The following is a 16,824-nucleotide window of genomic DNA, read 5'->3' as shown; positions in this document are numbered from 1 at the left end:
ACCCATAGTCTGGAGCCGTGGTCTCCTGATGCTCGATCGTTCAGGTATTCCCCAGCCAGGGCCTCCCTCTCTTTGTAATTTCTCTTTATCCTGGAGGGTGACCAGCTTTCTCCCTTCACCTGCTGTGGGCGAGACCATGAGCTGAGAGGAGCAGGAAATCAGATCTGGCAGCCTCCGCAGTTACTGTGACCTAATTTTCCAATAATTTGAGTAATCCGTCTGTGGCGTTGGATGTGTAACAGTGACTACTTTGTTTCCTAAACAATCTGCACCCTCCATGTTAGAGCACTAATTAAGGCATCAAACACCAGGATTTACTTCTTGTATTGCTCCCACAGACAATTTGTGGCCGCTGTTCCCTTCCTTTTGAAAAACATTTTTTTTAAATTCCTCCCCTTCAAGGAATTCATTCACAGGTGGTGGGCACAGGCTGTCTCTTATTACCCATCCCTTAATTGCCCCTTGGATGGTGGTGAGGCAGCCTTTTGTAAGACTGCAGCACATGTCGTGTTCAGCAGGAAGGAATTTAATCCAGTGACAGTAAGGAAACAAAAAAAACAGTTGACACCATGTGTGTGACTTGGAGTTGGCTGTCCGTTGCCTCTGTATGACACAGATTGAGAGTTTGGACATTGCTCTTTGAGAAACCTTGCCGAATTGCTTTAGTGCATTTTATAGATGGCAGGCCCTGCATTCACTGGAGGAAGAGGAGGAGGGTGAACATTCAGGCATCCTGTGCATTAAAGTTTTTATTAGTTACAACTCCAACTATTAATGTTTTTGACGAGCAGTTGTTTTTCTTGTACACCTTTTTTTTAAACTTTCTGAAGCTCAGGGCTCCCCGGATGTAAAGTCACTTGCAATGGCAAACCTGCCCTCGCAGTTAACAAAATGAACTGAATCCTCGACAGCTTTCCAAGTTAGTGAAAGGGTGAGCTAATCCCTGGCCGTCGGCCCACATCTTCACGGCTGAGCTCATTCCAACAATGAAGACAGGCCGGTTGGTGAAGGTCCTAGTTGACTTAATGCACAGGTCTGTTTGATTCATTGTCCAGCAGCGAATAGCATGCGTTGTTGCTGTTGTTTCTCAAGATTGAGGCACCCTGCACAAAAAGCAAGACTTGCATTTCTATAGCACCTCCCCCAATGTCAGGGGGTTCCAAAACACTTCACAGTCAATCAAGAATGTTGAAGTCCAGTCATCGAAAGGGACTGAACTTGAGCAAAGAAATTGGGCTCGTCAGCATCCGTCTTCCAGAGTTAATCTTCTACTATGTTTTTAAAATTGTGTCCTGTATGTGTGCACACTTTCGATATAAAGTGTGCCTGGCTGCCATCTTGGTAGGATAGTTAGCGTGTATACATCTAATGACCACTAGCATGTAGATGAGCTGGATGACAATACCCGCCTGTGTGTGAGTTGAACCTGATGCTGCTGTTTTAGGGAGCTACACCTCTCTGAACACCTTCTCTTAATCTCAGACAGCTGTAAATTTGACCTCCAAATTTCAAAGTTAAAAGTCACACAACACCGGGTTATTGTCCAACAGGTTTAATTGAAAACACTAACTTTTAGAGCGCTACTCCTTCGTCAGGTGGTTGTGAACTTACTGTCAAGAGTTTTCTATATATGCTAACATTTGTACAGACTACTCAATTATTTGGTAGGCGCTGAATATTAAAAATACTTCTTGATACTACCCCAGGCATTGTAGAACATCTGGTTAATATAGTTCATGAAAGACGTCTGTTTTGTCGAACAGAGAAACGGAGGAATGGAGGTACACAGTTTCTTGAAAGTGGTATCACAGGTAGACAGAAAGGAGGTGTTTAGCATGGTTGCCTTCATTGGTCAGAGCATTGAATACAGAAGTTGGGACATCATGTTATGGGAGAAAGTGAGGACTGTAGATGCTGGAGATCAGAGCTGAAAATGTGTTGCCGGAAAAGCGCAGCAGGTCAGGCAGCATCCAAGGAGCAGGAGAGTCGACGTTTCGGGCATGAGCCCTTCTTCAGGGCTGAAGAAGGGCTGATGCCCGAAATGTCGGCTCTCCTGCTCCTTGAATGCTGCCTGACCTGCTGCGCTTTTCCAGCAACACATTTTGACATCATGTTATGGCCATAGAAGACATCAAGTAAACAGTGAGGTCTGCAGATGCTGGAGATCAGAGCTGAAAATGTGTTGCTGGTTAAAGCACAGCAGGTCAGGCAGCATCCAAGGAACAGGAAATTCGACGTTCCGGGCCAGAGCCCTTCATCAGGAATCTGGCCCGGAAGACATCAGTAAGGCCATACTTGGTGTATTGCATACAATTCTGGTCTCCTGCTATAGGAAGGATGTAAACTGGAAAGTGTACAAAAAAGATTTACCAGGAGCTAAATTAAAAAGCAGAAGCAAAACAGTAATAATCTCTGGATAACTATCTGAGCCACAAGCTAATTGGCACATGCTCAATAAGATTAAGCAGATAAATGCGTGGCTCAGGGATTAGATTAGATTAGATTTACAGTGTGGAAACAGGCCCTTCGTAAGAGAAATGGATTGGTATTCATGGGAAATTGGCATCAACATTGTGGAAGAAGGAATCTATTGCGATAGGATGGTCTTCATCTGAACCATGCTGGGACCAGAGTCCAAGTGAATCGCACATCTAGGGCTATAGACAGGAGTTTAAACTATGTTTGGGGGCTGGCGAGGGTGGGGGATGTGTTCAGTTACAGGGGAAATTAGAAAATCCGAATTTAAGGAGGAGGTAAGAGTGCAGAACTCAGGAGAGGTTATTAAAATTTCCAGCACAGGCACAAATTAGACAGTGTTTGGAAAAGGTTAGCAATCAAACTTCAGGCACACTGGACAAATGAATGCCAAATGAGCAGAGGGACAGTTGATACAAGACTGTGAAGGTGTTATATCTGAATGCTCGCGGTATAAGGAACAAGGTAAATGAGCTTGTGGCGCAGATCAAATTTGGCAGGTATGACCTGATGGGCATCATGGAGACATGGCTGCAAAGGGATCAGGATTGGGAACTGAATATTCAAGACTATTCATCCTAAGGAAAAGATAGGCAGGTGGGCAGAGGGGGTGTGGTTACCTTATCAATAAGAAATGAAATTTAATCAATAGTCAGAAACAAAGTAGGGTCAGAAGGTGTAGAATTTATGTGGGTAGAATGAAGGATCTCCTAAGGTAAAATAAACCATAATTGGAGTTATGTACAGGTCTCCAAATGGTAGTCAGGAGCTGGGGCACAGGACTAGAGGATAGCAAATGTTGTCCCCTTCTTTAAGAATGGGAGTCAGGACAACCCTAGTAATTATAGGCCAGTGAGCCTTACTTAGGTTTGGATAAGGTGTTGGAAAGAGTTATAAGAGATAGGATTTATAATCATCTGGAAAGGAATAATTTGATTAGGGATAATCAACACGCTTTTGTGAGGGGTAGGTTATGCCTCATTAACCTTAATTGAGTTCTTTGAGAAGGTGAAAAAACAGGTGGATGATGGTAAACTGGTTGATGTTGCGTATTGATTTCAATGAGGCATTTGGTAAGGTTCCATATGGTAGTCTATTGCATAAAATACAAGAGTTTTGGGATTGAAGGTGATTTAGTGGTTTTTATCAGAAATTGGCTAGCTGAAAGAAGACAGAGGGTGGTGATTCATGGGAAAAGTTCATCCTGGAGTTCAGTTACTAGTGGTGTGCCACAAGGATCTGTTTTTGGGCCACTGCTGTTTGTAATTTTTACAAATCATCTGGATGTGGGCAGAGAAGGATGGTTTAGTAAATTTGCGGATGACATGAAGATAGGCAGAGTTGTGGATAGTGCCGAAGGATGTTGTGGGTTACAGAGAGACGTACAGATAAGATACAGAACTGGGCTGAGAAGTGGCAAATGGAGTTTAATGCAGAAAAGTGTGAGGTAGTTCCCTTTGGAAGAAGTATCAGGAATGCAGAGTACTGGGCTAATGGTAAAATTCTTGGCAGCGTAGATAAACAGGGAGATCTCTATGTCCAGGTGCATAAATCTCTGAAAGTTGCCGCCCAGGTTGATCGGATTGTTAATAAAGCATATGGTGTGTTGGCATTTATTGGTAGGGAGGTTGAGTTTCAGAACCACAAAGTCATGCTTCAGCTGTGCAAGACACTGGTAACACCGCATCTGGAGGATTGCGTACAGTTCTGGCCACCACATTATAGGAAGGATTTGGAAGCTTTGGAAAGGGTTCAGAGGAGATTTACTGGGATGTTGTCTGGTATGGAAGGAAGGTCTTATGAGGAAAGGCTGAGGGAACTGAAGCTGTTTTCATTGGAGAGAAGAAGGTTGGGAGGTGACTTACTCAAGACATATAAGATAATCAAAGGGTTAGATAGGGTGGACAGTGAGAGCCGTTTTCCTCAGATGGTGAAGGCTAACACTAGAGGATGTAGCTTACATTGAGGGGTGATAGATTTAGGACAGATATCATGGGTGGTTTCTTTACTCAGAGATTAGTAGGGGTATGGAACGGTCTGCCTGCAACTATAGTGGACTTGCTGACATTAAGGGCATTTACATGGGCATTGGACATACATATGGATAATAATGGAATGGTGTAGGTCAGATGGCAACAGATTCGGCTCAACATCGAGGACTGAAGGGCCTGTACTGTTCTGTAATGTTCTATATTCTATGTTATATCCACCAGAAAGTAGAGAAGATGTGTAGGAAAGACAAGGTTACAGTGATCATGAGAAATTTCAAAATGCAGGTGGACTGGAAAAATCAGGTTGGTAGTGGATTGCAAAGAAAGAAATTTGCGGAATGACTACAAGATGGCTTTTTAGAGCAGATTGTGGTGGAGCCCACTAGGGAACAGGCAATACTAGAACTAGTGTTGTGCATTGAAGCAGACTTGATAAGGCAGCTTAAGGTGAAGGAACCCTTAGGAGGCAGGTTCATTAAGAGCTGACAGGAAAGCAAGAGTAAGTTCTTTGCCCTATCACATACCTCAACACTGGCAACCCAGGTCACCAGAATCTCTCAGCCAATCAGAGGCTGATAACTCTTGATTCAAAGGTTGACCAAGCAAGGCCTATTCCTTGGGTTTCATATTGTGAGAAAGTAAGTCATTTTTAAAAAATCTCTCTAATACACAATGGTCACACGGAGAAGAGTGGACTAGAGGTCAAGTCACTGACATGGCTTTTAAAGATCATCCTCCCTGTCCCCAGCTTGGGGCAATTGGAGACCCCCATTAACTAACTCATGGGAATGTCATTGTAGTTTCCCCACTCTGAACAATGATCCCCTTTCTTGCCTGCTGGGGAGGCAAGTGATTGAGGAGGTGATGAGTTAAGACAGTTAAATGATCATTAATTAACCACTTTAAAGGGTTTTAATCACTGGTAAGTTGAGAAGGCCATCCATTGGCTTTTTCACTCACTCCTTAATCTCTGAGAGGGTGAGATTGTTTTCTTTCCAGAGCCAACTCACACCAAGGGACAACTTCATCTTATTTCCATTTCCCAGAAACATGAGGAGGGAGAAGTGTTTAGATTACAGGCTGCTCCACAGTGCAGGGAGATATTGACTGCACACAGACAATAGTCTTTTATGTTGGCTTCTTCAGCCCAGAGTGACCGACTCAGCCCTAGAATAGTTCTCAAATGGTGAAAGCCACTGGAATCTGATGGCACGGTATTGACTCGGTAGTGCTGCAGATCTGTTTGGTGACAATGAGTGTACAGAAGCACCTTAGAACATAGAACATTACAACGCATTACAGGCCCTTCGACTCTCGATGTTGTGCCAATCTGTGAAACCTGCATTATTCCATTCTTGTCCGTATGCTTATCCAAAGACCAATTAAATGCCATTAAAGTTGACGAGTCTACTACTGTTGCAGGCCCCTACTACTCTGAGTAAAGAAACTACTTTGACATCTGTCCTACATCTATCACCCTTCAATTTAAAGCAATGTCCACCTCGTGCTAGCTATTGTCATCTGAGGAAAAAGGTTCTCACTGTCCAATCTATCTAACCCTCTAATTATCTTATGTCTCAGTGAATTCACCTCTCAAACTTCTCTCTAACAAAACAACCTCAAGTCCCTCAGCCTTTCCTTGTAAGACCTTCCCTCCATACCATGCAACATCCTAATAAATCTCCTCTGAACCCTTTCCAAAGCTTCCACATCCTTCCTATAATCGGTGACCAGAACTGTACGCCATACTCTAAGTGTGGCCGCGCTAGAGTTTTGTACAACTGCAGCATGACCTCATTGGTCCAAAAGCCAATGCCTCTACCAATAAAAGCCAACACACTGTATGACTTCTTAACAACCCTATCCACCTGGGTGGCAACTTTCAAGGATCTATGTATCTGGACACTGAGATCTCTCTGCTCATCTACACTACCAAGGATCTTACCATTAGCCAAGTACACTGCATTCCTGTTACTCCTTTCAAAGTGAATCACCTCACACTTTTCCACATTTAGTCAATTTAGTTGGTGGGCGGCACGGTGGCACAGTGGTTAGCACTGCTGCCTCACAGCGCCTGTAGACCCGGGTTCAATTCCCGACTCAGGCGACTGACTGTGTGGAGTTTGCACGTTCTCCCCGTGTCTGCGTGGGTTTCCTCCGGGTGCTCCGGTTTCCTCCCACAGTCCAAAGATGTGCAGGTCAGGTGAATTGGCCAAGCTAAATTGCCCGTAGTGTTAGGTAAGGGGTAATGTAGGGGTATGGGTGGGTTACGCTTCGGCGGGTCGGTGTGGACTTGTTGGGCCGAAGGGCCTGTTTCCACACTGTAAATCTAATCTAATCTAATTTGCCACCTCTCAGCTCAGCTCTGCAGCTTATCTGTGTCTCTCTGGAACCTACAACACCCTTCGTTACTATCCACATCTCCACTGACCTTAGTATCTTCTGCAAATTTACTAACCCATCCTTCTATGCCCTCATCCAGGTCATTTGCAAAATGACAAAAAAAACAGTGGGCCCAAAACAGATCCTTGCAGTACCCCATTAGTAACTGAACTCCAGGATGAATATTTTCCATCAACCACAACTCTCTGTTGTCTTTCAGCTAGTCAATTTCTGATCCAAACTGCGAAATCACCCTCAATCCCATGCCCCTGTATTTTGTGCAACAGCCTACTGTGGGGAGCCTTATCAAACGCTTTAATGAAATTCATATACACCATAACAACAGCTTTACCCTCGTGCACCTGTCTGGTCACCTTCTCAAAGAACTCAATAAGGTTTGTGAGGCATGGCCTACCCTTCACAAAACTGTGTTGACTATCCCTAATCAACTTATTCCTTTCTAGATGATTATAAATCCGATCTCTTATAACCCTTTCCAACACTTTATCCAAAACCAACGTAAGGCTCACAGGTCTATAATTGCCAGGGTTGTCTGTGTTCCCCTTGCTGAACAAGGGAACAACATTTACTATCCTCCAGTCTTCTGGCACTATTCTTGTAGACATAAAGATCAAAGCCAAAGGCTCAGCAATCTCCGCTTGGGTTCCTAGAGAATCTGAGGATACATCCCATCCGGCCCAGGGGACTTATTTATTTTTACACTTTCCAGAATTGCTAACATGACCTCCTTATGCACGTCAATCCCATCTGGCCTAATAGCCTGTATCTCATATTCTCCTCAACAACATTGTCTTTTGCTGGTGTGAATACAGATGAAAAGTATTCATTTAGCGTTTCCCTATCTCCTCTGACTCCACACACAACTTCCCACTACTATGCTTGATTGGCCCTAACTTACTCTAGTCATTCTTTTATTCCTCACATACCTATCAAAAGCCTTGGATTTTCCTCAATCCTACCTGCCAGCAACTTCTCATGTGCCCTCCTGGCTCCTCTTAGTTCTCTCTTTAGGTCTTTCCTGGCTAACTTGTAACTCTCAAGCACCCTAACTGAGCCATCACATCTCATCCTAACATAAACCTCCTCCTTCCTCTTGACAAGAGATTCAACTTCCTTCGTAAACCACAGCTCCCGCACTCAACATACCTATCAAGGACATACAGTAGCTGGTCCTTACTTAAGCTCCACCTTTCAACTGTGCCCATCCCTTGCAGTTTTCTTCCCCATCCTACGCATCCTAAACCTTGCCTAATCGCATCATAATTGCCTTTCCCCCAGCTTTAACTTCTGCCATGCGGTAAATATCTCTCCCTTTCCATCACTAAAGTAAACACAAATGAATTGTGGTCACTATGACCAAAGTGCTCACCTACCTCCAAATCTAATACCTGGCCGGGTTCATTACCCAGTACTCAATCCAATGTGGCCTCGCCCCTTGTTGACCTGTCTACATACTGTGTCAGGAAACCCACCTGCACACATTGGGCAAAAACTGACCCATCTAAAGTACTTGAACTATAATATTCCCAGTCCCCCATAACAACTACACTGTCACCCTTGCTCCTATCGAGGATCGTCTTTGCTATCCAAACCTCTACGTCTCAACCTTCTGTACCTTCCTTTGAACAGAAATGGATTGGATTCTAAATCTTTCTATCCCTGACCTTCACAAAATAGGTTTTCAGATTTAAAATTGGATTTGCAGTGCCACAAAAATGTGTGTTCTAATTTTCAGTACTATGTAAAGCCAGGGCAATGGGTTAAGCACTTTAGTTTATCAGAAAGCTTCATGTGGTCTCAGTCATTTTCCTGCAGGGTTGTGGAAGAGCTTTACTTCCTTTGATTTGATTTATTATTGTCACATGTACTGAGGTAAAGTGAAAAGTCTTGTTTTGCATGCAGTACAGGCAGATCATACCACACAAAAATCATATGGTGATAGAACAGTGCAAGTAAAACCAATTTATGGCTTCAGAGAAGGTGCACAAAAAGCAAGATCAACATTAGGTTTAACATTTGAGAGGTGCAATCAGCAGTCTGATAAAAGCCAGGGGAAACCCTGTTCTTGAATCTGTTGCTACTTGTGTTTAAGCTTTTGCATCTTCTGCCTGATGGAAGAGGTTGGAACAGATTATAACCGAGGTGGGAAGGGCCATTGATGGCTGCCTTTCCGAGGCATCGCGAGGTGTAGATGGAGTCAATAGATGGAACGTTGGCTTGTGTGATGGTCTGGGCTGTGTTCACAACTTTCTGTGGTTTCTTGTGGTCCTGGTGCTGTACCAAGCTATGATGCACCCAGATAGAACACTTTCTGTAGTGCACCTCTAAAAGTTGGTAAGAGTCCTTATGGATATGCTGAATTTCCTTAGCCTCCTGAGAAATAAGAGGCGTTGTTGAGACTTTTCTTCAATGTTCAATTAGTGTGTGACACAGTGCATGTGGATGATGAGCCTATTGTCCTGATATTGGGATTCCCTCAGTCTGCAGCAATGCTCTGTGTTAGTTCGATTTCATGCATATAAACGGGTCACTGACTCAGGACCCGGCACACAACTCTGCTCCAGAATACAGGCTCCCAGTGGGAGTCAGGCTGCCCCAGGCAACTTAGCCACATTAGTCTGTGTTTTTAGTCATCTTTCACTGAGTGCTGCACAACGTGAGCCTTATGAAAGAACGTGAGTGAGGTGGGGCCTACTTGTAATGTCAATGGATTGACAATCCACATCCCCAGACTGATGCTGTAAGATCGTGGGTTTGAATCCCACCCTGTCACATTAAAATGAAATCCATAACTAATCTAGTGCAATGGTGACCATGTAAAAACCCGAGCTGTATCAGAATAATCTTTGTTTCTTACTGAAGAGGAGGTGGTGCAGAAGGGGTGGTTAAAATGTCCACCTGGCTTTTCTGCCCAGGTTCTACGTGACTAATTGTTGTGTGAACATTAAAACTGTGCTCCGATTCACCAGTAATCCCGAACTTTGTCTTGTAGCCTCTTACTCTAAATAGCTTGATGGATGAAGGCAAAGGGGCATTGGAGATGAAGGTATGCAGACACCCCATTAACAATCTCTGGCACAGCTACATGCTCAGTAGCTGTTGTACAATAGTCAGTAAGCGTGTTTCTCTCTGACACCCGCCTTGCAAAAATGGTGTGTTGTCACTATGTGTCTGGGCGATTTGGCTGTTCATGGTTGAATGCATGGTCGGTTTCATGCATATAAACGGGTCACTGACTCAGGACCCGGCACACAACTCTGCTCCAGAACACAGGCTCCCAGTGAGAGTCAGGCTGCCCCAGGCAACTTAGCCACATTAGTCTGCAGTTTAGACATCTTTCAAACAGAGATAAAACATAGAACATAGAACATTACAGGCTCTTCAGCCCTCGATGTTGCGCCAACCTGTAGAACCCATCTGAAGCCCATTTATCCTACACACTTCCATTTTTATCCACGTGTTTTTCCAATGACCATTTAAGTGCCCTTAATGTTGCAAGCCAAGCATTCCATGCCCCTACTAACTCTGAGTAAAGAACCTACCTCTGACATCCGTCTTATATCTATCACCCCTCAATTTAAAGCAATACCCCCTCATGCTAACCATCACTATTTGAGGAAAAAGACTCTCACTGTCCACCCTATATAACCCTCTGATTATCTTATATGTCTCAATTAAGTCACCTCTCAACCTTCTCGTCTCTAACAAAAGCAGCATCAAGTCCCTCAGCCTTTCCTCATAAGACCTTCCCTCCATACCAGGCAATATCCTACTAAATCCCCTCTGCACCCTTTCCAAAGCTTCCACATCCTTTCTATAATGTGGTGACCAGAACTGTACACAATACTCCAAATGTGACTGCACCAGAGAGCTGCAGCATGACCTCGTGGCTCCAAACTCAATCTCTCTACCAATAAAAGCTAACGCACCATATGCCCTCTTAATAACCCTATCAAACTGGGTGGCAACTTTCAGGGGTCTACATTCATGGATATCAAGATCTCTCTGCTTATCTACACTACCAAGAATCTTACCATTAGCTCAGTAATCTTTATTCCTGTCGCTCCTTCCAAAGTGAATCACCTCACACTTTTCCATATTAAACTCCATTTGCCACCTCTCAGTCCAGCTCTGCAGATTCTCTCTAAGTTAAGGGTGTCTGGGTTGTTAAGCCTGTAAGGGTGAGAGAAATAGTATGATATGCTTGATCAAGATTGTTAGGTGGGTGTTTGGGGTGTGGTAAATTTGTGAACAAGGCTTGTGGGACAGTTCTAGACATGACATTTGCAGATGTATTTACTCATTGGCATTTTTGCTAATACTTGCACTTAGTTGTATGTTAGGTCTCAGTCAAGGTGCCGGTGTACTTTAAGAGACATAATTATGAGGGCATGAGAGAGGAACTGACGAAAATAGACTGGAAGCAGAACCTAGCGGGGAAGGCAGTAGAACAAAAATGGCAGGAGTGTGTGGGTATAATTGAGGACACTGTACAGAGATTCATCCCCAAGAAAAGAAAGATTATCCGGGGAGGGATTAGACAGCCATGGCTGACAAAGGAAGTCAGGAAATGTATTAAAGAAAAAGAGAGATCCTATAAAGTGGCCAAGAGCAGTGGGAAATCAGAAGATTGGGAAGGCTACAAAAACAAACAGAGGATAACAAAGAGAGTAATAAGGAAGGAAAGGATCAAATATGAAGGTAGCCTAGCCAGTAATATTAGAAATGATAGTAAAAGTTTCTTTCAATATATAAGAAACAAACGACAGGCAAAAGTAGACATTGGGCCACTTCAAACTGATGCTGGAAGCCTAGTGATGGGAGATAAGGAAATAGCTGGAGAACTTAATAAGTACTTTGCATTAGTCTTCACAGTGGAAGACATGAGTAATATCCCAACAATTAAAGGGAGTCAGAGGGCTGAATTGAATATGGTTGCCATTACAAAAGAGAAAGTGCTAGAAAAGCTAAAAGGTCTTAAAATTGGTAAATCTCCTGGCCCTGATGGGCTACATCCTAGAGTTCTGAGGGAGGTGGCTGAGGAAATAGTGGAGGTGTTGGTTGAGATCTTTCAAAAGTCACTGGAGTCAGGGAAAGTCCCGGATGATTGGAAGATCACTGTTGTAATCCCCTTGTTCAAGAAAGGATCAAGACAAAAGACGGAAAATTATAGGCTAATTAGCCTAACCTCGGTTGTTGGTAAAATTCTAGAATCCATCATTAAGGATGAGGTTTCTAAATTCTTGGGAGAGCAGGGTTGGATTAGAACAAGTCAACATGGATTTAGTAAGGGGAGGTCGTGCCTGACAAACCTGTTGGAATTCTTTGAAGAGGTGACAAGTAGGTTAGACCAGGGAAGTACAGTGGATGTGGTCTATTTAGATTTCCAAAAGGCCTTTGATAAGGTGCCACACGGGAGGCTGCTGAGTAAGGTGAGATCCCATGGTGTTCGAGATGAGCTACTGGTATGGATTGAGGATTGGCCATCTGACAGAAGGCAGAGAGTTGGGATAAAAGGTTCTTTTTCGGAATGGCAGCCGGTGACAAGCGGTGTCCCGCAGGTTTCAGCGTTGGGGCCACAGCTGTTCACGTTATATATTAATGATCTGGATGAAGGGACTGGGGATATTCTAGCAAAGTTTGCCAATGATACGAAGTTAGGTGGACAGGCAGGTAGTACTGAGGAAGTGGGGAGGCTGTAGAAGGATCTAGACAATTTGGGAGAGTGGTCCAGGAAATGGCTGATGGAATTCAATGTGAGTAAATGCGAGGTCTTGCACTTTGGAAAAATGAATACAAGCATGGACTACTTTCTAAACGGTGAGAAAATTCATAAAGCCAAAGTACAAAGGGATCTGGGAGTGCTAGTCGAGGATTCTCTAAAGGTAAACATGTAGGTTGAGTCCATGATTAAGAAAGTGAATGCAATGTTGTCATTTATCTGAAGAGGGTTGGAATATAAAAGCACTGTTGTGCTACTGAGACTTTATAAAGCTTTGGTTAGGCCCTATTTGGAGTACTGTATCCAGTTTTGGTCCCCACACCTCAGGAAGGACATACTGACACTGGAGCGTGTCCAGCAGAGATTCACACGGATGATCCTGGAATGGTAGGTCTAACATATGAGGAACGGCTGAGGATCCTGGGATTGTATTCATTGGAGTTTAGAAGATTAAGAGGAGATCTAACAGAAACTTACAAGATAATGGTTTGTGGGCGACATTGCGGCACAGTGGTTAGCACTGTTGCCTCACAGCGCCAGAGACCTGGGTTCAATTCCCGCCTCAGGTGACTGACTGTGTGGAGTTTGCACGTTCTCCCCATGTCTGTGTGGGTTTCCTCCGGGTACTCCGGTTTCCTCCCACAATCCAAAAATGTGCAGGTTAGGTGAATTGGCCATGCTAAATTGCCCGTAGTGTTAGGGGTAAATGTAGGGGAATGGGTCTGGGTGGGTTCCGCTTCGGCGGGTCGGTGTGGACTTGTTGGGCCGAAGGGCCTGTTTCCACACTGTAAGTAATCTAATAATACATGGCTTGGAAAGGGTGGAACTTGGAAAGGGTGGACGCTAGGAAATTGTTTCCGTTAGGCGAGGAGACTAGGACTCGTGGACACAGCCTTAGAATTAGAGGGGTAAATTCAGAACAGAAATGTGGAGACATTTCTTCAGCCAGAGAGTGGTGGGCCAGTGGAATTCATTGCCACAGAATGCAGTGGAGGCCAGGCGCTAAATGTCTTCAAGGCAGAGATTGATAAATTCTTGGTGTCACAAGGAATTAAGTGTTACGGGGAGAATGCGGGTAAGTGGAGTTGAAATGCCCTGCAGCCATGATTGAATGGCGGAGTGGACTCGATGGGCTGAATGGCCTTACTTCCACTCCTATGTCTTATGGTCTTAAGGTGATATGAGAGAGCTTTGGTAGATGACGTTAAAGGTAATCCAAAAAGATTGTACAAATACATTAAGAGCAAGAGAGTAGGACCCCTTCGAGATCAAAAAGGTCATCTTTGTGTTGAACTTCAGCAGATGGGAGAGATATTAAATGAATATTTTGTCAGCTTTTACTGCTGAGAAAGAAATGGAGGCTAAGGAACTCTGGGAAATAAATACAGATGTTTTGAAAATAATTCAAATTATAGAAGAGGAAGTACTGCAGATCTCAGAAAACATAAAGGTGGATATATCTCCAGGACCTGATCTAATGTACCCTAGGATGTTGTGGTGGGTTCGGAAGGAATATACAGGGCCCCTTGAAGAACTATTTGTATCATTCATAAACGTAGATGAAGTACCAGATGACTGGAGGGTGGATAATGTTGCACCATTGTTTAAGAAAGCATGTAACGCGAAGCCTGGGAACTGTAGAACTGTGAGTCTGACATCAGTGATGGGTAGGTTGTTGGAGGTGATTCTGAAACATAGGATTTATATGTATTTGGAGAGGCAAGGATTAATTAGGGATAGTCAGCATTGCCTTGTGTGGGGAAAATCATGTCTCATAAATTTGATTGAGTTTTTTAATGAAGTAACCAAAAAGATTGATGAGGGAAAGGCGGTAGATGTTAACTTGGACTTCAGTAAAGCCTTTAACAAGGTTCCTCATGGTAGACTAATTAGTGAAGTTAGATCACAAGGGATCCAGAATGAACTTGCCAATTGGATACAAATTTGGCTTTATGGTGGGAGACAGAGGGTAGTGGTAGAAGGTTGTTTTTCGGACTGGAGGCCTGTAACCTGGAACACTATAAACAGTTTTGGGCTTCCTCACCTGAGAAAGGATATACTGGCACTGGAGGGGGTGCAAAGGAAGGTCACTGCATTGATTCTGGAGTTGAGAGGATTGAGAGAGATTGAGTAGACTGTGACTATACTGATTGGAATTTAGAAGAATGAGGATGGGTTTTATAGAAGCGTAAAATTATGAAGGGAATAGATAAGATAGAAGCAGGGAGATTGTTTCCTCTGGTGGATGAAACTAGAACTGTGTGTCATGGCCTCAAAATAAGGGGGAGGAGATTTTGGCAACTAAACATCCCAGGACATTGATACTTCAGGCAGAATACAGAGGGAAGTAAAAGGGGGTGGAGGAATTGCATTACTGGTCAGAGAGGATATCACAGCTGAAAGAGGGCACTATAGACAACTCGAGGCAGTATTGTCAGAGCTCAGAAATAGGAAGGGTATGATCACATGTTGGGGCTGTATTACCAGCCTCCCAACACTGAGCGTGAGATAGAGGTACAAATATGTAAACAGATTATGGAAAGATGTAAGAGCAACAGGGTGGTGGTGATAGGAGATTTTAGTTTTTCCAACATTGACTGGGATTCACTTAGAGTTAGAGGAATGGATGGAGCAGAATTTGTAAGGAGCATTCAGGAGGGTTTTCTAGAACACTAAGTAAGTAATCCAACTTGTGAAGGGATCATACTGGACCTGGTGTTGGGGAAAGGAGCCTGGCCAGGTTGTTGAAGTTTCAGTGGGGGATTACTTTGGGAATAGTGATCACAAATCCATAAGTTTTAGGATACCCACGGACAAAGATGACAGTAGTCCTAAAGGAAGAGTGTTAAACTGGGGGAAGGCCAACTATATCAAAATTTAGCAGGAGCTGGGGAATGTAGATTTGGAGCAGCTGTTTGAAGGGAAATCCATATTCAATATATGGGAGGCTTTTAAAGAGAGGTTGGTTAGAGTTCAGGAGAGATATGTTCCTGTGAAAATGAGGGATAGAAATGGCAAGATTAGGGAACCATGGATGACAGGTGAAATTGTGAGACTAGCTAAGAGGAAAAAGGATGCGTACATAAGGTCTAAGCAACAGAAATCAGACGATAGTAGGCTGATGAAGAAGGTGAAGTTGCATGGGGTCCGGGGTGTTCTAGCTAGATAGATAGAGAACTGGTTGGGCAACAGGAGACAGAGTAGAAGTGGAAGGGAGCTTCTCAAAATGGAGACCTGTGACCAGTGGTGTCCCACAGGGATCTGTGCTGGGACCATTGTTGTTTGTGATATGCGCAACTTATTCGGATGAAGGTGCAGGTTGCCTCATTAGCAAGTTTGCAGATGACACTAAGAGTGGTGAAGGGGACTGTCAGAGAATACAGCAGAATATAGATAGATTGGAGAGTTGGGCAGAGAAATAGCAGCTGAAGTTCAATCCGGACAAATGCGAAGTGATGCATTTTGGAAGATGCAATTCAGAGCGAACTATACAGTAAATGGAAAAGTTCTGGGGAAAATTGATGTACAGGGAGATCTGAGTGTTTGGGTACCATTGTACCCTGCAGGTGGCAACGCAGGTCAGTACAGTGGTCAAGAAGGCATATAGCATGCTTTCCTTCATTGGACGGGGTATTGAGTACAAGAGTTGGTAGGTCATGTCACAGTTGGAAAAGACTTTAGTTCAGCTGCATTGTGTACTGGTCACCACATTATCAAAAGGATGTGGATGCTTTGGAGAGGATGCAGGGGAGGTTCACCAGGATGTTGTCTGGTATGGACAGTGCTAGCTATGGGGAGAGGTTGAGTAGATCAGGATTATTTTCATCGGAAAGGCAGAGGTTGAGGGGTGACCTGATTGAGGCCGACATGATCATGAGAGGTGTAGACAGGGTGGAGAGCAAGAAAATTTTTCCCACAGTGGGGGACTCAATTACTAGGACTCACGAGTTCAAGTGAGAGGGGAAAAGTGTAGGGGAGATATACGTGGAAAGTTCTTTACACAGAGGGTGGTGGGTGCCTGGAATGCGTTGCCAGCGGGGGGGTAGGAGCAGGTATGATTGCATCATTTAAGATGTATCAAGACAGATATATGAATGGGCAGGGAGCAGAGGGATACAGATCATTCTAAAATAGATGGCAGATTTGGATAGAGAATCTGGATCGGCGCAGGCTTGGAGGGCTGAAAGGCCTGTTCCTGCGCTGTAATGTTCTTTGTTCTTTGACTGAGTTGAG

At 44.0% G+C, this 16,824-nt stretch overlaps 1 protein-coding gene and 1 long non-coding RNA gene across 4 annotated transcripts in view; one reads left to right on the top strand and one right to left on the bottom strand.

Moving 5' to 3' along the window:
• The window catches only part of LOC132825013 (uncharacterized), a 53,622-nt gene extending 53,498 nt beyond the window's left edge, over window positions 1-124 (bottom strand). Inside the window, exon 1 of the long non-coding RNA XR_009645737.1 lies at window positions 3-124. This is a non-coding gene — a long non-coding RNA (uncharacterized LOC132825013). The remainder of the gene's footprint in view (window positions 1-2) is intronic.
• svopl (SVOP-like) overlaps window positions 1-16,824 on the top strand; it is a 164,778-nt gene that overhangs the window by 42,611 nt on the left and 105,343 nt on the right. The gene's annotated exons all lie outside the window — the stretch shown is intronic.

The sequence above is a fragment of the Hemiscyllium ocellatum genome, chromosome 19 (genome assembly GCF_020745735.1).
Source record: "Hemiscyllium ocellatum isolate sHemOce1 chromosome 19, sHemOce1.pat.X.cur, whole genome shotgun sequence".
In the NCBI taxonomy this organism is placed as follows: domain Eukaryota; kingdom Metazoa; phylum Chordata; class Chondrichthyes; order Orectolobiformes; family Hemiscylliidae; genus Hemiscyllium; species Hemiscyllium ocellatum.
The sequence above is the reverse complement of the archived record's forward strand: the minus strand, read 5'-3'. Positions and strand labels throughout refer to the sequence as shown.